The 17,352-nt window shown below is 49.6% G+C and overlaps 1 protein-coding gene across 3 annotated transcripts in view; it reads left to right on the top strand.

The window, feature by feature from the left end:
- The window catches only part of Tmem184b (transmembrane protein 184B), a 60,796-nt gene that overhangs the window by 6,718 nt on the left and 36,726 nt on the right, over positions 1–17,352 (top strand). The window contains exon 1 of one of the 3 annotated variants that reach the window (XM_045152434.1): positions 61–177. The exons of the other annotated variants lie outside the window; for them this stretch is intronic. The gene's annotated coding sequence lies outside the window, so the exon portion shown is untranslated. Of the gene's footprint in view, positions 1–60; positions 178–17,352 lie in introns of those variants that run through there. 3 annotated transcript variants of the gene reach the window in all.

Genomic DNA, 17,352 nt, shown 5'->3' with positions numbered 1-17,352 from the left:
TCACCAGGGCACCTGGCAATAGGGCATGCTCAGTAACCACCAGCTTTTATTACCTTACAGGCGCTCTGTGGGAGCTGCTCTCAAGAGCTGAATGCAGCTAAGGAGATGGTTACAACTGACATGGGTACTTTGAGGGAACCTGAGGCCATTTCTGCCTTGGGCAAGTACTTTTCTGAGGTAATGGTTAAGAAGATGTCACTATGTGAAAAGTTGGAGAGTGGTTTTCAGGCAAAGCAAAAATCTGAGTTGATGCCTGCCAAGCCATGTGGTCCTAGCTGTGAGGCCTGGACTACCTGTTTATTGAATGTGATCTTGACCCCAGAGAGGCCAGAAAGGGGAGAAGTGGCAATTGGCCATAGTGAGAACTGGGTGTCTATAACTTGTAGATTTTCTTGTTTCCCATGGTCTCCGCCTCTGCCCTGTGGGATGTGGTGCTGGGACTGGAACTCAGTTCACACCATGCTGTGAAGGCAACTGCTTCTCAAAGCCCTGGGGGGGGGGGGGCGGGGGGAGAAAGCCTTGAGCAGAGGGAGTTGAGGAGCTGCAGTCAGCAGCCTGCACACACATTTGTTCATCGGCTGCTCCATTAGCACAGCCCCAGCCCTGTGCCTGAGCACAGCAAAGACCTGCCCGAGGCTTCCAGGGGGTGCACTCCTGTCTCAGCTCCCCTTGGCTCAGAGCCTGCCACCCTGTGAAGCCTGTACTAAGCAGGTACTGAAATAGTTCAGATGAACTAATGAGCAGTTGAACGCGCTCAAGGCAGTGCCGTTCAGGATGAAGCTGGAATTATTTTCAAAATGTAATGGTTGTCCAGGGTGCTCAGAATAGGGTTGTCTTGATTTGTTTTCTTTTAAAAAATTTAGAAAAATATTAACATACAGCTGGAGGTGGTGCATACTTTTAATCCCAGCAATTGGGAGACAGAGGTAGGAGGATCGCCATGAGTTCAAGGCCAGCCTGAGACTAGATAGTGAATTCCAGGTCAGCCTGAGCCACAGTGACACACCCTGCCTCAAAAACAACAACAATTAGTACCTACGTTCATGTGGACATAAGTGTGGTGTTCAGAGAACGACTTTTGGGTCAGTCCTTGGGTTCCACCCAACTTGAGGCAGGGTCAGTCACTGTTTACCACTCCATTAAACCTTCTGGGAAATGCTGGTATTGCAGAAGCCTGCCACAGCTTTGGGATTTTATGTGGCGTGTAATCACCTAAACTCAGGTACTCAGAGTTGCAAGGCAAGCACTTTATCCACTGAGCCACCTCCCAAGTGCCCTTCGTTTTTGTTTTTTTTTAAATTAATTATTTATTTTTGGCTTTTCGAGGTAGGGTCCCGCCCTGGTCCAGGCTGACCTGGAATTAACTCTGTAGTCTCAGGGTGGCCTTGAACTCATGGTGATCCTCCTACCTTTGCCTCCCGAGTGCTGGGATTAAAGGCAAGTGCTGGGATTACAGGAGTGCTGGGATTACAGGCATGCGCCACCACACCCAGCTTTTTAAAAATTTTTAAAAAAGTATTTTATTTGCCAGAGGGAGAATGGGTGTGCCAGGGCCTCTAGCTACTGCAAATCAACTCCAGATGCATCCACTACAATGTGCATCTGGTTTATGTGGGTTCTGGGGAATTGAACCGGAGTCCTCAGGCTTCACAGGCAAGCTAAGCCATCTCTCTAGTCCATCCTTTTTTGAGACAGGGTCTCTCTGTAGCCCGTGCTGATTCTAGAATTCATTATATATTCCCAAGCTGGCCTTGAACTCACAGCGATCCTCCTACCTTGGCTTCCCTGGTGCTGTGTTTGAAAGGTGTATGCCACCATGCCTGGCCTCTTTTTGTTTTAACTTTTTTTTATTGACAATTTACATAATTATAGACAATAAACCATGATAATTCCCTCCCTTTCCCCTCATAAATCCAGTCTGCATCATTTTCCCTCCCCTTCTCAATTCGTCTTTATTTCTTTTTTTTAAATTTTTATTTATAAAAAAAAATTTTATTTATTTAAGAGCAAAAGAGGCAGAGAGAGAGAGAGAGAGAGAGAGAAAGAGAAAGAGAAAGAGAAAGAAAAAGAGAAAGAGAGAGAATGGGCACGCCAGGACCTCCAGCCACTGCAAACGATCTCCAGGTGCATGTGCCACCTGTGCATCCGGCTTACGTGGGTTCTGGGGAATTGAACTGGGTCCTTTGGCTTTGCAGGCCAATACCTTAACCACTAAGCCATCTCTCCAGCCCTAGTCTCTTTTATTTTGATGTCGTCATCTTTTCCTCCTATTATGAGGGTCTTACATAGGTAGTATCAGGCATTGCAAGATCATGGATATCCAGGCTGTTTTGTGTCTGGAAGAGTGTATTGTAAGCAGTCCTACCCTTCCTTTGGCTCTTAGAATTTTTTAAATTTTTTAAAAAAAATTTTATGTATTTATTTGAGAGTGACAGAGAGAAAGAGGCAGAGAAAGGGCACGCCAGGGCCTCCAGCCAATGCAAATGAACTCCAGATGCGTGCGCCCCCTTGTGCATCTGGCTAATGTGGGTCCTGGGGAATCAAGCCTCAAACTGGGGTCCTTAGGCTTCACAGGCAAGCGCTTAACTGATAAGCCATTTCTCTAGCCCTAGAATTTTTTTGAATATATTCTTTCTTTACTCAGAAACATGGATTCCAGTAGATGTACATCCTTGAATTAAAAAAAAAAAAGCCTAGGGAGATGGCTCAGCTGTTAAAGGCTCTTGCTTGCAAAGCCTAAAGACGCTAGTTCAATTCCCCAGTGTCTACATAAAGCCAGATACACAAAATGGCAAATATGTCTGGAATTCATTTGTAGTGGCTGAAGGCCCTGTTGTGTGCTCCCTTCTCAGTCACATCAACCAATCAATAAATGTTAAAAAATAAATAGAAAACAGGAATGGTGGCCCATGCCTTTAATCCCAGCACTGGGAAGGTAGAGGTAGGAAGATTACTGTGAGTTCCAGGCCAGTCTGTGACTACAGAGTGAGTTCCAGGTCAGCCTGGGCTAGAGTAAGGTCTTATTACCTTGAAAGAAAAAATCATTAAAAAAGACAGAACAGGACCTTTTAGTCCCAGCTCTTGGGAGCCAGAAGTATGAGGATTGCCGTGAGTTTGAGGCCACCTTGAGACTACATAGTGAATCCAAGTAAACATGAGCTAGAGTGAGACCCTACCTTGAAAAACAAAACAAAAAACCCCAGCTACTGACCCCAAAGGAAACATCCTTCAGTGGAATTGTAGTAGGTGCAGACGTATGGAGACACCATGGGAGTGATAGCCATACAAAGATTGTGTCTGAACGAAGCACAGGTAAGCACGGCACATATGAACGAGGCCCCTGGTGCCCCAAACCTGAACTTGTCTGGGGGTGGGAGGGTGTTGAAACAGGATCTCTAGGGAGCCCAGGCAGGCTGCCAACCTGCTATGTAAATGAGGCTGGCCTTGAAATACTGATGTTTTCAGTCTCTGTTTCCTGGGATTACAGACATGTTACAGACATGTTACACCACACCTGGCTCCTGAACCTGGATGTTTACACAGGCGAGGATGTGTTAGTCACCTACCAGTCTCCATCGTCCCCCTCCCTCTGTTAGCGCACACTCAGTTGTACACACTCCTGGATCCCAAGACATAATTGGCTGGGTGTGGTGGCGCATGCTTTTCATCCCAGTACTATGGAGGCAGAGGTTTTCTAAAAGTGAGAGTAACATTAATAGATGAGTATGAACATTTAGTGCTTACTGGTCAGTTTGGTGAGCCTAATATATGTGTTTAGCCAGATACTCATAGGGCTCATGACCTCCCCCATCATAGGTTTTCAGTACCATTCATGTATACCCTTCTATGGACCTGGCTTCCAGTCCAATTAGTGAGCAGTTGGTTTCCCCCATAACAGATATGCCATTATTGCACTCTTTGGCTTGTTTGGCCAATTCTTCTTCCTTCTTCTTCTCCTCCTTCCTCCTTCCCCTTCCTCCTTCCTCTTTCTCCTTCCTCCTTCTCCGTCCTCCTTCTCCTTCTCTTTCTCTTCTCTTTCCTCCTTCTCCTTCCTCCTTCTCCTTCCTCCTCCTCCTTCTTCCTCCTTCTGCTTCTCCTTCCTCCTTCTCCTTCCTCCTTCTCCTTCCTCCTCCTCCTTCTTCTTCCTCCTCCTTCTTCCTTCTCCTTCTCCTTCCTCCTCCTTCCTCCTTCTCCTTCCTCCTCTTTCTTCTTCTTCCTCCTTCTCCGTCCTCCTCCTCCTCCTCTTTCCTCCTTCTCCTTCCTCCTTCTCCTTCTCCTTCCTCCTTCTCCTTCCTCCTTCTCCTTCCTCCTTCTCTTTCTCCTTCCTCCTTCTCCTTCCTCCTTCTCCTTCCTCCTTCTTCCTCCTTCTCCTTCCTCCTTCTCCTTCCTCTTTTTCCTTCCTCCTTCTCTTTCTCCTTCCTCCTTCTCCTTCTTCTCCTTCCTCTTCCTTCTTCTTCCTCCTTCTCCTTCCTCCTTCTCCTTCTTCTTCCTCCTCCTCCTTCTTCTTCCTCCTTCTCCTTCTTCTTCCTCCTCCTTCTTCTTCCTCCTTCTTTCTTCTTCCTCCTTCTCCTTCTTCCTCCTCCTTCTTTCTTCTTCCTCCTCTCTTTTTCCTTCTTCTTCTTCCTCCTCCTCCTTCTTCCTTCTTCCTCCTCCTTCTTCTTCTTCCTCCTCCTCCTTCTTCTTCCTCCTCCTCCTTCTTCTTCCTCCTCCTTCTTCTTCTTCCTCCTCCTCATTCCTCTTCCTCTTTCTTCTTTCTTTTCTTCTTCTCCTTCTTCTTTTCTCCTCCTCCTTCTTCTTTCTTCTTCTTTTCTTCTTTTATCCTTCTCCTCCTCCTCCTCCTCCTTCTTCTTCTAGATAGAGAGAGAGAGAAAGAGAATGAGAGAATAAGCATACAGGGGCCTCCTTCCAGCAAATGAAATCCAGAAACATGTTCCACTTTGTGCACCTGTCTTTGTGTGGGTATTGGGTAAGCGAACCCAGGGCATCAGGCTTTGCGAGCAAGTACCTTTAACCACTAAACCATTTTTCCAATCCCTTGTTCTTTTGAAACAGGGTCTCATGCATCCCAGGCTGGCCTTGATCTTGATATGTAATCCAGGCTGGCTCTGAACTCCTTATTGTTTTGCTTCTACCTCCAGAGTGCTGGGGTTATAGGCATGTGCCACCATTTCTGGCTCAGAACAGGGTTGTCAGTTAGGTCTGAGGTCATATTGGTGCCCCATAGCAGCCTCGGGCCTTCCTGAGGGTGCTGGAGGTCTCTGGCCTGTGAGGAGCCAGGAAGCCCAGCTGACAATTCCCTTTCCTTTTCCTCTGGGTGGAAAGGAAGGGGGAAGATCCCACCCAGAAAGCCTTTGTGCCTGCCCTGTGTCACTTCCGCTCTGCTGTGTTAAAGACTCGTGTAGTCTGGTGTAGCCTTTGAGAAACAATAGGCCACACTGATGTTAGACTGGCTCTTACAGAGTGTAGGTAGCTGGGGCACAGAAAGGAGGGCTAAGAATAGAAATCGCCAGGCATGGTGGTGCATGCCTTTAATTTCAGCACTTGGGAGGCAGAGGTAGGAGGATTGCTATGAGTTCGAGGCCACCCTGATATTACATAGTGAAGTCCAGGTCAGCCTGGGCTAGAGTAAGACCCTGCCTCAATAAACAAAAAACAAACAAACAGAATAGAAATCGCCCCATTTTCACAACTGAGAAGTAATCCTAGCACTTGGGTGATGGCTGCAGGAGGACCAGGAATTCAAGGTCATTATCAGCCACATAGTTCAAGGCCAGCCTGAGTTACGTGAGACCTTTTAACCCCTCTACGCCCCACCCCTGCTCCTCCCCTAAAGAGAAATAATTGCTGTATAAGTTTGGGTGGCATACATTCTAGACAAGAACTTACCTTGCCTCAGTCATTAGCATTTATTCTTGACATTAAAAAGGTGGCTAAAGCCAGGTGTGGTGGGAGGTAGGAGGATCGCTGTGAGTTTGAGTTAGAGGGCAGCCTGGGCTACAGTGAAACTCTACCTCAAAAAGGGGTGCAGGGAGCTGGAGAGGTGGCCTAGTGGTTAAGGCATTTGCCTATGAAATACAAGGATCCAGGTTCAGTAATACCCATGTAAGCCAGGTGTACAAGGTGGCACACGTGTCTGGAGTTTGTTTGTGGTGGCTAGAGGCCTTAACATGCCCCTTCTTTCCCTCCCTCTCTCGCTCTCTCTCAAAAAAAAAAAAAAAGAAAGAAAGAAAAGGCTGGAGAGATGGCTTAGCAGTTCAGGCACTTGCCTACAAAGCCAAAGGATTCAGGTTTGATTCCACAGAACCCACATAAGCCAGATGCCCAAGGTGGCACATGAGTCTGGAGTTCATTTGCAGTGGCTGGAGGCCCTGACATGTGCCATGCCCATTATCTCTCTCTCTAATAAATAAGCAAAATTTTTCCTTAAAAAAGGTGGCTAAGGTCATCAGGGAAGTCCCAGTCCTGGTGCCTTGTTTCAAGTTCTGTGTGTGAGGTCCCTAGCCTTGACCCATCAGTGTGGCTTGAGTGGGGACAGGGCATCCGACAGAGATGAGCTTGGATAATGGCAGGTCACTTGCCCTCACTGAGCTTTGCTCTTCAATGGGGTTTCTTCCCTTTTTCCCTCCTTTTTTCATGTGTGTGTGTGTGTGTGTGTGTTCACATGTGTGGGGTGTGATTATGGGTGTATACATGCCATGGCACATATGTGGAGGTCAACTTTGGGTGGCAGTCCTTGCCTTCTACCTGTTTTTAGGTATTTTATTTAGAGAGAGAGAGAACAGGAGTGCCAAGGGCCTGTAGCCACTGCAGATGAACTCCAGACACATGCGCCACTTTGTGCATCTAGTTTTATGTGGGTACTTGGGAATCTAACCTGGGTCCTTTGGCTTTGCTGGCAAGTGCCTTAAGTGCTAAGCTATCGCTCCAGGCCAGCCTTTCACCTTTTTTGAGGCAGGGTCTTACTGTAGCCCAGGCTGACCTGGAACTCACTCTGTAGTTTGAGGATAGCCCTAAACTCAAGGCACTCTTCCTACTTCAGTCTCCTCAGTCCTGGGACTAAAGATGTGGGCTACCACACCCAGCTGGGGGCAGGGTCTCTAGCTGTTCATGTTGCCAGCCCAACACTTTTCTGTGGTTGTGGGGTGTGGGATCTGAACTCAGGTGCTCATGCTTGCCTGACAAGCTCTTTATCCAGTTAACCGCCCCCTCCCGGGGGTCTTCTTCCCTCTGCCCTCCCCCTCCCCGTGTCATAAGGCTCGGGGACCCTCAGGTTAGAGGGCTTTACGCCAAGGGCGAGGGGCATGATTTGGAGGGTGGGCAGGTCCTATGGCTGCTGAGAAGGTTGTGCGTGTGTCTGTGAGGATGCATGCACTGTATAGGTGTGTGCACATGGTGCTTTTCCACAGACCTGAAGTCTGCACCGTGGTCCTCCTGAAGGCTTTGATCTGCTCCCTGGGAAGCCCTGGCCAGTGGACTCTTCCTGGTGGCCGTGGCTGGTCCCAGGATGGCTACCACCTTCAAAGTAGGTAGAGTTGTCTCCCAGAGAAACTGCACCTGTCCCCCTGAAAGGGATTTTCAGATCAGATAGCCTTCCCCCTCCGAGGGACCCTGATTACTGCTGCTCTTCTCCGGCAGCAACTCCCATGGACAGACTGCGGCAAGTGAGGCCCTCCTCTCCCCGTGGTGGGGCGGATCCCAAGGCCCAAGGGTCATGGGCAGAAAAGCTGCACAAGAAAACCCCACAGTGGCCCTCATTGCCACAGAGCCGCGTGCTTTCTGCCTCCTGTGCTGTGGTCTCATGTGTCTCGGGTGAGCAGTGGGCGGGGTGTCAGCCGCACTCCAGTTCTGTGTCTGTATAGGACAAAGGTGTTGGCATCGGTGTGTGCAGTCATTCGTATTAATCAATATCAGCAGCTAGTTATCTTCATTTTGTCCTCATTGTGATTTGTGTAAGGCTTTGCAAATTATAGAAAGACTTTCACAGCGCTCACCTTGGTGTGGTTAAGGTGACTTAATATGCCAGGCTTCCTGGATGTTTCTGGCAATGAGACCAGAACCCAGGCTGACAGGTTCTCTCTGAGGCCTCTCCTGCACAGCTGTGCGCTCATGCTCCGATGAGGGGAGCTGGGAGGAAGCCGCGTCCTGCTGGCTGCGTGTCCTCCGTGTCCCCTTGCTCATGGAGTGCTCGCGTTCCTGCCCTAGACGGCCTCTGCCCTCCACAGCTGGCTGGCTGGTGAGCAGTGCTCCAGCGGCAGTGGCTGTGGGCATGCGAGTTACATAACAGGGTTGTGATGGACCAGGAACGGAGCTGGCCGAGGGTGAATGTCACCGAGCATGAGTGTCTTGCATGGTTGTGATGTACCCACAGCTTTGGCAGGAGGTGTGGCAAGAGATTTTTTTTTTTTTTTTTATCATTTAGGATGGCTAGATAGAAAGATGGTGACCTTCTGCTTCTGCCCCTCCTCTCCTTACCAGGCCTTCCTGTTCCTCCTGCATAGTGACCCCTTTATTCGGGGACACTGTCCTGATGACCCATCTCTGTCCTGAGCCAGATCTGGGAAGGGCTGAGGGTCTGGCCTTTCCTTTTTCCTTTTTTGTCAATGCTAGGAATGGAACCCAGGGCCTGTGCATGCTAGGCAAGGGCTATTCCACTGAGCTGCGTCCTGACCCTGGGCCTAGCCTTTTACTTACAGAGGAGAGTAAGTTCCTGGACCAGAGCACTCAGCCAGCTGGGACTGACCTGCGCCCAGCACCATGTCCTGCCTCAGCTCTGTTAACTGAAAACTAAGCTTTTTCTACCATTTCTTTCCCGGTGCATCTTCAAGTATTATCCCAACACCAAGGCTCATTCCCTAGATGAACAATTTTAAATGTATTCTACCTCTCTGGTGACATTTCTCAAAATTACATTAAAAAAAATTTTTTTTTGAGGTAGGGTCTCACTGTAGCCCAGGTTGACCTGGACTCTCTCTGTAGTCCCAGGTTGGCCTTGAATTCATAGCGATCCTCCTACCTCTGCCTTCTGAGTGCTGGGACTAAAGGCGTATGTCACCACACCTGCCTTCACAATTACATTTTTGAACACTTAGAAGCTGTACTTACAGTAATTTATACTACAGATGTGTTAACATTTTGGCAGAGTGACTGGTTTAAAAGTTAATCATTGTTACTTAAAAAAACTTTTATTTATTTGAGAGAGAAAGACAAAAAGGCACATGCACACACGCACACACACACGTGGTGGGGGAGGAGAGAAAGTGCAAGTGTGGGTATGCCAGGGTCTCCAGATGCATGCACCACTTTATTGCTTTTTTTTTTTGACAGGAGGAAGGTTTATTTTGTTTTTTTTTTTTTTTAACTTTTCACAATTTTTATTAACATTTTTCATGATTATAAAAAATATCCCATGGTACTACTCCCCCCCCCACTTCCCCTACTTTATTGATTTTTTAAAAAAATATTTTATTTATTAGAGAGAGAGGGAGAGAATGGGCATGCCTCTAGCCACTACAAATCAACTCCAGATGCATGTGCATCTGGCTAATGTGGGTCCTGGGGAATCGAACCTGGGTCCCTTGGCTTTGCAGGCAAACACCTTAATCACTAAGCCATTTCTCCAACCACCCCCCTCTTTTTTGGAGTAGGTTCTCACTAGCCCAGGCAGACCTGGAATTTACTGAGTAGTCTCAGGCTGGCCTCGAACTCATAGCAATCCTCCTACCTTGGCCTCCCAAATGCTGAGAGCAAAGGTGTGCGCCACTGCACCTGGCCTCATGCACCACTTTGTACATTTGTCTTTATGTGGGTGCTGGGGAATCAAACCCAGATTGCCAGACTTTGCAAGCAAGTGCCTTTAGCCATTGAATCATTTCTCCAGCCTGTGTTCCTTTTATTTATTTATTTTTTTGAAATAGCAAAAGATTGGATGCATCATAAATGTCTATTCAAGGGAACTACAAAAGAAATCATGACCTGTCCAAAGAATGTAATACAATGCAGCCATGAAAAACAAAACAGATGCCAGCCATTAATCCTAGCACTGAGGAGGAGGCAGAGATAAGAGGATTGCTGAGAGTTCGAGGCTACCCTGAGACTACATAGTCAATTCCAGGTCAATCTAAGGTAGAGTGACACGCTACCTTGAAAAACAACAACAACAAAAGACAGAGGTGGGCTGGAGAGATGGCTTAGCGGTTAAGCACTTGCCTATGAAGCCTAAGGACCTCGGTTCGAGGCTCGATTCCCCAGGACCCACATTAGCCTGATGCACAAGGGGGCACATGCATCTGGAGTTCATTTGCAGTGGCTGGAGGCCCTGGCGCACCCATTCTCTCTCTCTCTATCACTCTCTCTCACTTTTTCTCTCTCTGTCGCTCTCAAATAAATAAAAATAAAAATAATTTTTTTAAAAAAGACAGAGGTGCTGGAGAGCTGGCTTATGTGGTTAAGGCACTTGCCTGCAAAGCCAAAGGACCCAGATTTGATTCCCCAGGACCCACATAAGCCAGATCCACAAGGTGGCACATGCTCCTGGAGTTTGTAGCACACCCATCCTCTCATCTCTCTCCCTTCCTCCCTTTCTGTTAAATAATAATAATAAGACACAGGCTCCAGGTGCTACCATTGGAAATGTCAGGTAGAGGGCACTGTGTCTGAAGGCCCCTGTGCAGAAGCGAAGGAGAATGATTCCTTTTGTCTGTACAGAGGACCTCTGGACAGTCACAAGAAGCTGGGGACCGTGAAGCCTCTGGGGGACGCTGGTGCTGCCATTGTGATGCCCTTGGGAGGCCCAGGTGCCGGGCCTGCTGCAGATCTTGTGTGTCTTCTCCCACCCCCTCCAGGGACAGGGTCTCACTCTGCCTTGTTGCTGGCTCTTGGGACTTTGTGCATTGTGTCCCAGGTACCTGATTCCTCCCTGGATCTTCTCCAAGTCACTTAACCTGCTCACACCCTAGCATTGGATGCAGCCGGCCTGGTTTGAGCCTCCCATGCCAGGCAGCACAGAGTCTCCTGGTGCCTGGATACCTGAGTGCCTGGCTCCTCTCAGTGAGATCATCAGGAGGTGCAGAAACATTCTTTGGTCTTTCCCACTGCTGCAGAGGTGTCGGCTGGTTGAAGATAACATTGTTCATATACGTGTAGTCCTTTTTTTTTTCTTTTCCTTCTTTGAGGTAGGGTCTCACTGTAGCCTAGGTTGACCAGGGACTCATCTGCAGCTGCAGGCTGCCCTGATCTCACAGTGATCCCTCTACCCTGCCTGGCATGTCTTCCTTCTTATGCAGATGACATCAGGGTTGTCTGTTGCCTCTTCTGCTCCTGTCTTGGCCCACGCGCCCCCATTGCTGTGAGTGTGCACAAGAGTGTGCTGCCAGGTCACTAATGGTGTTTTTTTAAAGTTTTTTTCTTTTTTTTTTGGGGGGGGATGGTGTATGTCTTTAATCCCAACACCCAGGAGACTGAGGTAGGAGCATCACTGTGAGTTTGAGGTAAGCCTGAGACTACATAGTGAATTCCAGGTCAGCCTGGGATAGAGCAAGACCTTACCTCAAAAAAACAAAACATAAAAACAAACAAACAAAAAATATATTTTTTTCTTTATGAAAGGCAAAAGCAGAATGGGCACATCAGGGCCTCTAGTCACTGCAAACGAACTCCAGATGCATGTGCTACCTTGTGTATCTGACTTTATGTGGGAGCTGGGGAGTCGAACCTGGGTTCATAGACTTTGTAGGCAAGCACCTTAACTGCTAAGCCATCTCCCCAAATCCCGGACTGATATATTTTTGAAGAAAGACTTAATTCAAGGCACAATTAAGCAATCTACTGAAGAGTTTGCACTCCTCTGTTGTTGCCCTTTGCTTCTGTCCCCACCCCACCCCACCCCACCAAGTAATAGGTAGGTACTCAACTGGGCAGTTTTAACTTTCTGCTTGAGACATTGGCGGGGTCATGGTCCTGGGAGCAGGGGAGCTACGTGCCCTCCAGAGGGTCCTGGGCAGGTGTGTGTGGATGGGAGGAGACTGGGAGGGAAATGTGAACTCCTGCCTTGTTGGGAGGCATGTGACCCTTTTTCAGAAGCCTCACCCAGCAGAGCTGCCAGGCGGGCTGTGGCGTTCACTCTCCTCTAATCCCCTCTGTAAAGGGGCCAGGCTGTGGGCTGTTGTCTGGCTCTGATGTGGGTCAGCTCTCCCCCACCCCGAGGCAGCCACCCAGAAGATAACTGAGCCAGGCAGCCACCAGAGGCCCAAGGGCTCAGTGTTCCCAGGCTACTGAGGAGGGGTCAGACCCTACCTGGGTGGCATGTGAAGACAGAAGTTCCTTCAGGGGTAGGGAACAGAGAACAAAATCCCTCCCAGGATGCATTAACATTCCAAAGATGCCTGCCAACCTGTTGCCAGTGCAGCGAGGCCTGTTGGTGGTGATAGCTGCCTGAGTGAGCCCTTCGTGGGTCCAGCTTGGAAATGTTTGGATCTGAAGAAATTAATGAATGGTTTCATGCCTGTAATCCCAGCACTTGAGGGGCTGAGGCAGGGACGTTGCCCTGAGTTCAAGGCCAACCTGGACTATAGAGTAAGCCGTGTCTCAAAAAAAAAAAAAAAAAACAATAAAAAGGAGGGGAGGAAAGGAGGAAGAAAAGAGAGAATTCTAATCTCAGAAGGTTTAGAGACCCACTGCCAAAGCTGGAAGCATCCTGGGCCTGGGAGACTATTGGAAAGTGAGCCCCAGCCTGGCCAGCACCTATGAGGCCACGAGGCAGGAAAGCTTTCATAACAGCAGCACTGGCTGTTGCTCTGTTTTGTTCGTTTCTCGAAGCTCCTCTGAGGGAGGCGCGCGCTGAGTGCCCGTTACACGGTGAGGAAGTTGAGTAGGGACAGGTTAACTTATTGTGACTTGGCAGACCTGGGAGTCAGATGTAGGTGGTCTGGCTCCAGGTCCGAGGCTGAAGAAGGACCAGGCTGTGGGCCCTGTGGGCTGCGGGCAGTGTGAAGGAACCCTTACCAGGCGGCTAGGAAACTGCTTCTGGTGCAGGCATTTCCAGACAGGTGGTGATTCCAACCCTGCTGCATTTGTATCTCACAGTTGTGGACTGAGAAGTCCAAAGCGCAAAAGTCAAGGTGCCAGGCCGGGCGTGGTGGTGCAGGCCTTTTCCAGCACTCGGGAGGCTGAGGTAGGAGGGTTGCCATGAGTTCGAGGCCAGCCTGAGACTGCATAGTGAATTCCAGGTCAGCCTGGGTTGGAAGGAGACCTTACCTGGGGTGGAGGTGGGGGTGGGAAATCTAGGCGCCAGCAAGGCTGCCCTCCTGGAGTGCCGAGGGTGGAGCCCGCTCTTGGGCCTTTTCCACTTCCTTGCATTCTTTGGCTGGTGGTCCCTTCTTCCACCTCCTAAGACAGCTGTGTGCCCCACTTTTCTCTCTGCTCCCTCTGTCACAGGGCCTTCTTCCCATGCTGCCCCTCTGTGATGACGTCAGGCTACCTGGATACTCCTTGGTAGGCTCTGTGGCTCCAGGCCTCAGCTTCAGCAGATCTGTAAAGTCCCCTTGCCTTGTCAAGAGACACGCTCACAGACTTGGTGACTAGGATGTGGACGTGTTTCATAGGTGCTCAACACACAGGACATGTGATAAGGTGTCCCTGAAACAAGGCTCGAACACTCAGAATGCACTCAGGATGAGCTGCCAAGTCGCTCTCTGGAACATGTAGCTCCTCAGGAGAGGTGGTCATGCGCACTTAGCTATATGACTTGTCTGAGAAAGGAGAGTGTCCTCCGAGAGGGACCAGCGGCCCTGTCTTTCCAGGAGAAGGCTTCTGGTACAGGCAGGGTCCAGGGGACAATTGTTGATGCCACTACGTGGCTTTCTGGGCTTAGCATACATGGTTGATGGAGGCTCTGGGCCCTGGTTGAGTTTGATTCATGAACCCATTGCTGCTTCCCTGTCCTCTCAAACCCCTTCCGGCCCCTGTGCACTTCCCTCCGTCCTCTGGTGAAAGGTGGAGGGGACATTGTACTGGCTACCTCCTGTTTTGTGAACTGGCTTCGCCTGAGCCTGTTTCTCTTTCTCATCAGCCCCAAGCCCTGCATGGGAGTCATGAGCCCTGCGCCTGGGTTGTGATGGCCCCATAGGACCTGGGCTCCTTGGGGGCGGTGGTGGTGGGGGAATGACACATACCTGTCTAGTGTTTTGACAGGACAAGACTCACTTCACATGGCTATCAGAGGGCTTTGTAAACACACAGGGCCACAAGTGGCCCACCAGTCAGGTTGCACCGTACACATATCATGCGGTCTGTTCCCAGCACACACCTGCTGGAGTGTCACACATTGTCTATGCTGTAGCCCCTGTCCCCAAAGTAGCGTCCAGTAGGTATGTTTTAGCAGCCATTGTCAGCTAGCCCTTGGGCCATGTCCCTGCCCTAACTGCTGTGAAAGAAAAGAATAGGCCAGAGAAGACATGGCACACACAGACACGATTGAAGGTGACAGATGTGGAGGCAGTGGGGATAAAGTTCTGTGGTGAAGATGAGAACATTCCAGTCCCCGAGGCTGGCAGTGCTGGGAGGATGGTGTAGTTTCAGTTAGAAGGAGCCACAAAGTGCAAATTCATCAGTGGTTCCCTTATCCAGTCACAGCATGCTGAATGCTACCTAAACAGGTCCCAGTATAGTCACACCTAAGACATGGCTTCCGACCCACCCCTGGAAGGTCGCAGTGTTGTCCAGGTGAAGTCAGGCAGGCCTCGTGAGTGTCCCCATCTCAAGGAGCAAGCGTCTAGTCCCATTTGAGGGGAAGCTTCCTTATTCCAGAAGCAAGTAGCACACTGCTAGAATGTTCCAGTGGCTGAAAATGTCTCAGTCTTGACAGACTCACCTTCCTGTTGTCCCCACCAGATGGGCCAGGCTGTGTCCTGATGGAGCCCATAACACCTACCTTTGCCCTCCTTGGTGTGGCCTCTTGATTCTGGAAGACAGTGGTTATGACTCAGCCTCCATCCTCTGCCCTCTGGAAAGTGTCAGAGGTGGGGACGGTCCAAGGCCAGGTGTCCGTTGTTCAGTCGAGGGCATGAATCTCTTCTCTTCCACATTCCTGCTGTGTGCCTGGTGGCCTAGAGAAGTGATAATGGTGTGCAGATAGCTGGATGTGGTGGCGCACAACTTTAATGCCAGCACTCAGGAGGCAGAGGTAGGAGGCTACCCCGAGACCACTCCACTGCCTGGGGCGATTAGCTATGCTTTTCTCTGTGAGAGTGCCATGCTCTTGGCTCTGGGGGACTTCCCATGTCCCGTGGGAGCGTCAAATCCTGTTCAGCACTATATTCATTCACTGGAGTCATTCTTCCATTTATTTTTAGATACAGTCTCATGTAGCTAAGACTGGCCTGAACGCCTGATCCTATTGTCTCTACCTCCTAAGTGCAGAGGTTATAGGCATGCACCACTACACCCAGTCTTATACAGTGCTGGGAACCGGGTCCAAGGCTTCATGAGTGCAGAGGAGTCTAGGAAATGCTGATTTACAGCCCAAAGTCCATGCTGAAGAACAGTGCACACCTGTGCTCCTCTCCCCTCCCAAAAGTCCAGTCACCTGTCCCAGGCCCAGCTCAGGTGACAGCACCGAGATTCCAACCTAGCTTCCTGACTCAGAGCCTGGGCCAAAGTGTGTGCAGTGTGCAGCCGACTCTTCGTGCCTCTGGGCGGCTGGCGAGTGGGAGGCAGGTGGAGTGACCGCGCTCGTTGGCAGGTGGGCAACTGGGAGAGCTTCACTTTACTTTCTGTCTGGTCTGTTGCCCGGGTGTGAGGGGACTGGGGGGGGGGCATCTCTTAAGAAGAATTACAGAGGTTGCAGAGGCAGGAGAATGGCATTGGTGGCCCAGTTTACAGACTGGCGTTTGCGCACTGAGCTGCAAACTTTTGGTTATAGACTTCTGTCAGTAACAGAAAAATCAGAACCCACATTACCAGTGTGTACATGACGATAAGCTAACCATGTCACAACTTTGTATTATGTGTTTGTGTGTGTATGTGGATGTTTATGATGGGTGTGATGGGTGTACGTGTGCCTTGGTGCACACACAGAAGGCCGAGGACAACCTTAGTGTGCTTGTCCTCTCCCTCCACTGCTGAGACAGGCTCTCTCCCTTGTTACTTGTTTGGTTTGTGTGCTGTAGTGTGACCATGGGGGATCCTGTGTGCCTGTCTGTGGCAGGTGTGCTCACCTGCTGTGCTGTTGTTACGGGGTTCTCGGGGTCCAGGAAAGCCCTTGAACCCCAAAACCTAGGTTCATTTCTAATTTTTTTTTTTTTTTTGATTTTTTGAGGTAGGGTCTCACTGTAGTCTAGGCTGACCTGTAATTCACTATGTAGTCTCAGGCTGGCCTCGAACTCACAGTGATCCTCCTACCTCTGCCTCCCTGGTGCTGGGATTAAAGGCGTGCGCCACCATACCCGGCTTTCATTTCTAATTTTAATCAAAGAATTGAATAAAAAAGACTGAGAAAGATAATTATCAAATTACTGTATTTATTGAGGGAAGTAAAGAGCCCAGGAAAAGCAGTCATGTGGCCAGAGATCCCATGTGGTGGGCCTGGAAAAACCGTGGAAATAAGAGAGAAAAGGAAGTTCAAGGAGCCAGGTGTGGTGGTGCACACCTTTAATCCCAGCACTCAGGAGGCCGAGGTAGGAGGATTGTCATGAGTTTGGGGCCTCCCTGAGACTACCTAGTGAATTTCAGGTCAGCCTGAGCTAGAGTGAGTCCCTATGGAGGGGTGGGGAGGAGAAGAAAAAAGAAAGTTCAAGGAGTTCTTGTCCTGTAGGGAGCTGGACGGGATAAAGAACCATGTGGAGAGTAAGGGCTAGGGGCTCCTCCCTTGGCTCAAGCCAGTTGGCCCTGGGCTGACCCAGCTGAGTGGAAAAACTTACCCACAGCTGGAGGTTTTTAACTGGTCAGAGAGCCAGCCTTCCCCTTACAAAGGTATTCACAATGGTAGGTTGTCTTCCAACTCAGGTGAACAAGGACAGCTGGTTGTTTAGGGCTAGGGGCCTTCTCAGGAAAAGGCTAGCCCTGACACCAAGTGCCAGGGACTGAACTTGACCAACCACAGTGTTTAAATCCTATAAAAGATCCCCTCTAAGGAGGGTTCCTGGTTGGTTGTGGAGAAACAGGTCTAGGGAACTAGGCAAGAGATAAGAAGTCAGATCCTCTTTGATTTCTAGCAAGTGCAAACTTGCCTGCCTTTTTTACTTCCAGGGGTCCAGTCACCTTAACTGTACTCCCTCTCAGTGTGTGCCCATGTGGTGCCCTGCATGCCTGCCTGTGGCAAGGTGAGCTCACCTGCTGTGGTGTGTACCCACATGGTGG

This window comes from Jaculus jaculus, chromosome 6, assembly GCF_020740685.1.
Source record: "Jaculus jaculus isolate mJacJac1 chromosome 6, mJacJac1.mat.Y.cur, whole genome shotgun sequence".
NCBI classification, from domain to species: domain Eukaryota; kingdom Metazoa; phylum Chordata; class Mammalia; order Rodentia; family Dipodidae; genus Jaculus; species Jaculus jaculus.
The sequence above is the reverse complement of the archived record's forward strand: the minus strand, read 5'-3'. Positions and strand labels throughout refer to the sequence as shown.